Raw genomic sequence first — 8,196 nt, forward strand, 5'->3', positions numbered from 1 at the left:
GTGTAATACTTGTTAAAATAAACGGGTAAAATAACCGACCCTAAATCGACACGATAATATTAACAGGTAATATGACCCGACCTATTACCCGTTAAGGAAAATATATTTTAAACCAATAAATAATCAAATGAAAAACATAATACTAAATAAGTGTGTGTGTGTGTGTGTGAAGGATGGCGAATGATGATGTTTTCACTGTGGATTCAAGCTGCTTCTGCTGAATTGATGGATGAATAGTAAAAAGTGATTTTACTATTCATAAATAGTGTCTTGTCGGAATGATTGCTGCTACTGCTGATGCTGCTTTCATTGTGAAAATCACATGGCTTCTACTGTAGGATTTACATGGGTAAAACTTAAAAATGATTACAAATCATTACATTTTGAATTTTACTAATCAAACGAGTCTTGGGCATCCTGGTAATCTGCCCACTTGGCTGGTTGAGACAAAGCGTTTGAAGATTCTAAACTTGGCTCTTCATCATCATTGCGCAGCAAAGCTGCTTCTGCTATAAGCTTATCTGCCATTTTCATGAGCTGTGAGGATTTCTCTTTCTTTTTCGAACTTGATGTTTTGGAGGATCTGGATAATTTAGATTTTCCTTTGAGGGAGGATGAAGGACTAATGTTTGATAAGGATTGGGTATTTTTTGGAATTTCTGGCAATGCCTTTGTTGTTGGTGGTGGAGATACCATTGGACCATGTTCAATCAGAAATTCTGATGAGACTAAACTGATAATTTTTCCGTAATCGAATTTATGCCACCATTTAACCCACCGAGCTCTGTAAACTTGACCTGTTTCAATCTCGTAATTCCATTTCATGATCCAAGGGACCTTGTATTTTGCCATAAACAATGAAAGAAGAGTGATTCTATCGTCGAAACGGCTTCGGTCAAACTGCTTTTGGAAACCAAATTAAAGAATTTGCATGAGATCTTCAGGTAGTAAGCTGGCTGTTGGGCCATAGGCTGACCACCAATTGGGAAGCCATGCTGGAAAGTTTAACCTGAAACTTTTGTAAAATGTGATGAACCAAAAATGACTAAAGTCAGATGTTTGGTGTAAAAATATATTGGTCCATGCTTGAATGTAGTCAAAATAACTATTTTGTTGTTTGGAATGAGATGATTTGGGGTGTGAAGTTGTTTGGTGTGATAAAGGGGGAGTCTCCATTCCTGTTCACTAAGAAATCTTCTGATATGGAAAGAATGGTAAAGGATTTTGTTTTGATGAGTGGTGCTATAAATGGGTTTGATAGCAATGCTTTCGGTCTCACTGAGAATTGCTTGATAATATTTGAGAGTTTTGAAAGATTCAGTTGGGATATGATGGAAATTTGGGGGTAGATAATTGTTTTGGCTATTTTTTCTGGGGATTGTTTTTTGTCAATATGACTTGGTATGTTGAAAAGGTATTTCATTGGGTTTTTCTTGACGTAGGGAGATGTTTTAGCAAAGTTAGGTGTTTTTGGGGTTGAAGGTGATGGCATGGATGAATATAGGTCATAAGGACTAGCTAAGGCCGTTTGGTAATTTGGATGGAATTGTCCTACAATTGATTCTAAGGGAGTAAATCTGTTGGTAATGGCTAGGGCCGATGATGAGGAATCGAGAATAGATTCCTGTTTTACTGGTGGTGGAGGTGGAAGAGTGGCTGGAAGCCTTCTCTGGCTACTGCTGTTTCCTGACATTCTTCCCCGGCATAAATTCTCTTGTTAAAAACTCTGGGATGCAATTATGGCTGGCTTTAATGTACTCAATTTTAAAATAAAAAATATTTAGTATGACTTGCCATCATGCAAAAATCTGTTTAGATGTAATGTTTTGAATATCTTTTTGTAAAACATGTTTTGCAGATTTGCAATCGACACGAACTAAAAATTTTTGATTTAATAAATCATTTTGAAATTTGCTAATGCATAATACAATAGATAATATTTCTTTCTTAATAGTACTATAATTAGTTTGTACAGGATTCCAAACTCTTGAATGGAAACGAACAATTTGTGTTTGTGCAGGATTCCAAACTCCTGAATGGAAACGAACAATTTGTTTAGGAGATTCGGAAGAAGTTTTTTTCTTGAGGATACCTCCATAATTGATATCAGATGCATCAGTTTCAACTATCTTAAAAGAGTTGGGAGTTGGAATGCTAAGACAGGGCAATGTCTTAACGTGAGTTTTGATTTGTTTGACAATGGAAGTATGAATGGTAGACCATGCTGGAGGATTATCTTTGAGACGATCAAACAATGGTTTACACTGCTGACGAAGATGATGATAGAATTCTGAAATATAGTTTAATGATCCAAGGAATCTTTGCAACTGGGTTTTGTCTATAATCTGATCTGGGAATTTATTAGCAAATTGAATGACTCGATCAATAGGTTGAATAGTAGATTGGTGGATGTTGTATCCTAAAAATTAAACATTAGTCCAAAACAGTTTGATCTTAGATGCAGAAACAACTAATTCATTGGACTTAATAATTCTAGCAAACAAATGTAAATGTTTCTAGTGTTCGTCTATTGACTTTGAATAAATAAGCACATCATCAATATAAACAATTGAGAAATAGCTATATCGATTAAAAATTTCATTCATAATATTTTGAAATTCACTTGGTGCATTCTTTAGGCTGAAAGACATTACATTCCATTCATAATATCCAAAAGGAGTTACAAAAGTTGTTTTGTATTTATCATTTTCATGAATTTGAATTTGCCAAAAAACCTGATTTCATATCAAATTTTGAAAAAATAACTGCTTGAGAAAGTCTCTTTATCAAATCTCTTTTGTTGGGGATTGGATACCGAATCCATTCCAAAACTTCATTCAAAGGTTTGTAGTTAATAACTAATCTGGGAGTTCCTCTTTCTAATTCTGCATTCTTTTGAATATAAAATATAGGGCACGACCATAGTGACTTGCTTTTCCTAATGATTCCTTTATTAAGAAGTTCTTGGATCTCTGTTTTGCAAAATTTCATAACTTCTTGACTCATTTGGATTGGTCTGGCCTTAGTAGGGATTTTGGATTCATTAAACTCCTTAATGTAAGGAAGTTTAACAATGTGTTGTGTACGATGCTAAAAGGCATTGGGAATGTCAGAACAGACTTCATTAATAAGTTTCTTTTGAAAATTATTAATAGTTTCTAACAAAGACTTATTTGTTAGCTGTTCTTCAATTCTTTTGTGATTAATTTCTTCTTTTAAGAAATTAATGTGTTGTGACTTATTAGTAATCATACTAATAGTTTTTGAAATATTATTTTTCTGTAAATGTATTAGTTTTTTGAGATCTATTTCCAGGCAGAACTCAAATGTAACCTTTTGTCCTACGACTCTGGTGGTAATCCTATTGTGATGAACCTTAAAAAGATATATGAGTGCCAAAAAGGGGAGACCTAATATGACTGGATCTAAAATATTTTATTATTAAAACAAATGGAGTTCTAAAACAAATATTCTTTTGACAAACATGTGCTTTAGATATTTCATATTTTAATTGCATTGGCGACTGGTTTGCAACACTAAGTATTTCTGTTGACTTATGAAAATACTTAGTAGGTATTAACCCTCTTGAATATAATTCAAGTCTGCACCTGAGTTTATTAAAGCAATTGTTTCTAAGTGAAAATCTTCAATTATTATTTTAATTTTAGAATACCATTTCTGGATTCTTATCTTGTATAAAAGACTCAAGACTAGGTCTTGTGTGGAATGTTTACTCAACTGAGTACTTGAAGAGGAACTGCTACTGCATTCTTCTTCGTCAAGTATGACCTGTGATTGGATTTCACTAAGACAAGTGCGGACTTCTAGATTTTCGGACTTTAGAAACCTAATTTCGTCTTTGATTTTATTGACTTCTCTTTGGAGGTCTTTAATTGTGATTTCTTTCTTAGACTTATTAAACCTTTCCAGGGTTGTGCTAAGAGAGATTTTTGGAATTGATTGAGTGTGGCTAGTGCTAGGTTCTTCTGAAGAAACTAATTTATTTAGTTTCTAAGTTTTAAGTTCAGGGTCATCGACTTTACTTATTAATTCGATTAGAAGATCCTCTTGGTCTTCTTGTTTATTAAAGACTGAGGCATTGTTTTTGCAGCAAGCATCGGTGCATCTAACCTTGATGTCTGGAGATGAGCTATTGCTCGATGAATCGTTATCAGAAGAGGATAATTTCAAATCATCTTCTGGTTGACTATGGTACGTGTCTTTTAATTCCAAAACTTGGATTAACTGAAGTTTCTCTTCCTAAGAGATCTTCAATTGATTGATAGTTTTCTTAACTCGACATTTGTTGGCGTAATGACCAAATTTGCCACATTTGTAGCATTTACCCTTCTGGCTTTGGTCTTTGGTTTGAAATTTCTTGGTAGATTTCTTTTTCCATTTGGAATGTTTGGGTTTTTCATAAAATTTATTTCTTTCGAAATTCTTATTTTTGCATTTGTTATATTTGGGATGTATTTGGTTGGATACCTGTTGTAGGTGTCTGACCTTTTCTTCTTATTGGAAGGAGCAATAGGAGGTAATCCATATTGTTCACAGAACGTGCTTAATTCGTATTTAGCTATAAATTTATCTTTATTAACTTGTTTTGAAATTTTCATATCTATACACATTTTCAAGCCTTCATTCTGGATAATATTAATTATATTTCCATAGATAAGGGTATGATATGGTATGATACCATCTTCATTTAATAAAACATTTCTGATTTTATGTGCAAAAAGATTTAGTAATCCATTTATAAATTTTTCTTTCCAAAATGGTTTATTACTGTCTTATATGAGCATGACTTTAGACATGAATACATCTTTGTACCATCTAAAGTCGCTTAGAGTTGGACATCTTAGATTGCTGAGTTGATCATGGATCCTAGAGGTGACATTGCTGGGTGTTCATATGAAATGTTCTATAATTGTGGAAAGCAACGTATTAACTGCGTCAGGGACGCCTTGTCCAATGTGTTCATAAAAAATGGGTATTCCCTCTTTATCTCTTTTAACAACATTTATTATTTCATTTCTGGACTGTTCAATGAGATGTTTCTCCCACCAGGAATGAAGCATTCCTGTAAATTCAGTGACCAAAAGGTCGACAACTTGTGGTTGGCTGAGATTATGATTGGTAATATAACTATTAGCAACCATAGAGATATGTTGGAGTTTATTTAGGAGTTCTTGTTCTGATAAGCCATCAATATTCTATTCATAGAGTTTATCAGAAGAGACAGAAAATTGATTTTGAATATTTCTTTCTTCAAATTGAAGATTAGGAGGAGTAGGCCTGGGATACCAATTCTTGGTAAGAGATTTTGGATTGACTCGTTTATTGATGACTCTTTTGAGTTCCAGATTTTGAAAAGTTGTTCAACTTTTTGAATAGAATCTGAATCACTTTCTAACTCAGATGATGATGAAGATATTTCTGATTGAGTTTTAGTAGGATGTTTTAAAACATGAGCTGTTTTTCCTTTTTTAATTCAAGTAACAACTGATCAATCGTTTGACTTGTAAGAGATTTTGGATTGACTCGTTTATTGATGACTCTTTTGAGTTCCAGATTTTGAAAAGTTGTTCAACTTTTTGAATAGAATCTGAATCACTTTCTAACTCAGATGATGATGAAGATATTTCTGATTGAGTTTCAGTAGGATGTTTTAAAACATGAGCTGTTTTTTCCTTTTTTAGTTCAAGTAACAACTGATCAATCGTTTGACTTGTAGAAGTTGAGGTTGTTTTCAAGGCTACTGCCTTTGAAAAAGATTCTGGGAAATTAACCAAGGATTTTTCTCTGATTATGGGTTTTGGCTGAGAGAGTTTGTCGATTTTAGTTTCAATTTTATCTAATTGTTTTCCAATTGTATGGAGACTTTGATTAGTGAAATTATTTTGTTCAATGACTGGTTTAACTCCTAAATCTTCCTTAGGGACTTTGAAAGGAGTTGCTGGAATTTGGGTATTACCCTTTGTGATTAGAATTGTTTCTTGTGGAGGATGGCTAAAAGAGACAATAGTCTTGTCTTCTTTGAGCCAATTTTCTTTAGTTATTACTTCCAATTTCTTTTCAGACTCATAGTACTTTTCAACATAATCGAAGAAAAATACTTCAAATCTGTGGGTTTCCATGAATTCATTCCATTTTTTTATAAATTTCTAATATTTCTTCTTGGGTGTATTTGTTTCAGAAAATATTTCTTCGTGGAATGTTTTCTTTAGCTTCAATATCAGCATTAAGCCTTTTGCGGTTTTTTTTTTAAATGGTTTGTTTAGAACTAAAAGTTGATGATTAATCTGACCTGCGTCAAAATCAGATTCTGTAGGAGAAGTTTGTTTTCCTTGATCTTGGGTTAGGGGTTGATAAACCGGATGTGTAACCTGGGAGGTTGTTTCTACTGATTTTAACTTGATATTAATCAAATCATTGATTAATTCTTGTTGAGTGACAGATGAACTAGTGTCTATTGCTTTTAATTTCCTATTGGCTAATGAATTGATTAACTCTTGATCTTGACCCATCGTATCGGTTGGTATGGATCTAGAAAAAAAGAATTTCTGTTAGGAGCAAATGATTTATGTGAGTGGACAGACTCACAAGATCCTTTGGCTGGACGATCAAAATTAATTTTGACAGTCCCGTCAAAGTATTGTTCTATGTTGTCTAGATTAACTAAACTGTTTTGGATAGCTACTGGCTTACTCTTATTAATCAAACACCAATATGAAGGTTGACTGATATATGACCACCTAATGGTTCTGGAAACTTTAATATTTGCATTTTCTTGATTGGTTTGAATTAAAAGTGTATGATCTCTAGGGCTTTTAGTTAAAGCCTGTAAATTCATACTTGTGCCAATGACTTTGTAATAGACTCTATAAATTAATGTCAAGGGCTGTGTTCCTTCAAGGACTTGATATCCTGAAATTTTGATGTTTAATGTGAGTGCTTTCAGCATATGGGGGTCTGAATGGCTTATGGTAAGATCTAGAAAGCAATCAAAATGGATAGATCCATTATATAAACTAGACTCGATCATTCCAATGATACTATCACTAAAATTCGTTAATCTAGCATCTCGGAGACATAACAAAATAGAGGTGTTAAGTCCTCTACGTGTTAAGGGTTTTACGGCTATCTAGACTAAGCCAATGTGAATGTAGTTATGACCATCTTTTCTATGGGATTTGATTTGTTCAGGTGAAAACAATTGGCAAGTCTCATGTTCTTTACTAAGAGCATAAGCTTTTTCAACTGTCTTGACATAGTGTTCACTTCTAAATGAGGCTACTGACCATTTCTTTTGTAAATATTTTTACTTGAAACCTTGGGGATATTCCAATCTCCAAAGTCAATACTGTCATCAGTTTGAAAATCAAGTTTTTGTTCTTCATTAACAATATCAGGAATAATGCCTAAACTGGACCTAGAGCTAGTGCTGGCCATTGAATTAGATCTAAATAATCTACTCATAAAGTTCACAAATCAAACAAACAAAATACAGAAAACTTATGCTGATTCACCTTCTTCGTGCGTTAGCTAAACTCCTTCCCCGCTCATGCGATCCGCTCATGCCTCTCATGGGTCTTATTGTTTGGAACACGCCTTAATGTTTGGTTGGGGAATTTAAAAAAAAAAAAAAGACTATGAGGACCAACATATAAGATAAGCTGTAAATTGAGGGTTGGAATATGAACCTAACTTGCAGATTATAAAGATGTTAATGCAATTACCACTCACTTGGCTCTGATACCAAATGAGGACAGAAGCTTACAAGCAGATTTCCAATGATGGAATGTTTGATGAGGGCAATAAGAATGGGAACAATAATGATCATATTGATAAGACGAACATGGAATTGGATTATTATCATCAGATCCATAACAAATTTGGAACCAACTATGATAAACAAATAAAAAGAATTGAATGAAAGATTGATCGGTATTTACCTTGAATTTGAGATACTCAATGAATTGACTGTGAGTAAGAATTTTATGTTATTCAAAGTCAGTGATTATGAAAATATTTTTCATAATGAAAATAATGAATTAAAATTAATGATGCAGATATATTTTGAAAATAAGTTTATTGAACTTTGAAATGTAGACTTACAATTTTGCCTACTGGCAATTACAGATGATGAAGATGATGGAGCTCGCAGGCATCCTTCTTTGAAATATAAAATAC

The sequence above is a fragment of the Malus domestica genome, chromosome 17 (assembly GCF_042453785.1).
Source record: "Malus domestica chromosome 17, GDT2T_hap1".
NCBI classification, from domain to species: Eukaryota; Viridiplantae; Streptophyta; class Magnoliopsida; order Rosales; family Rosaceae; genus Malus; species Malus domestica.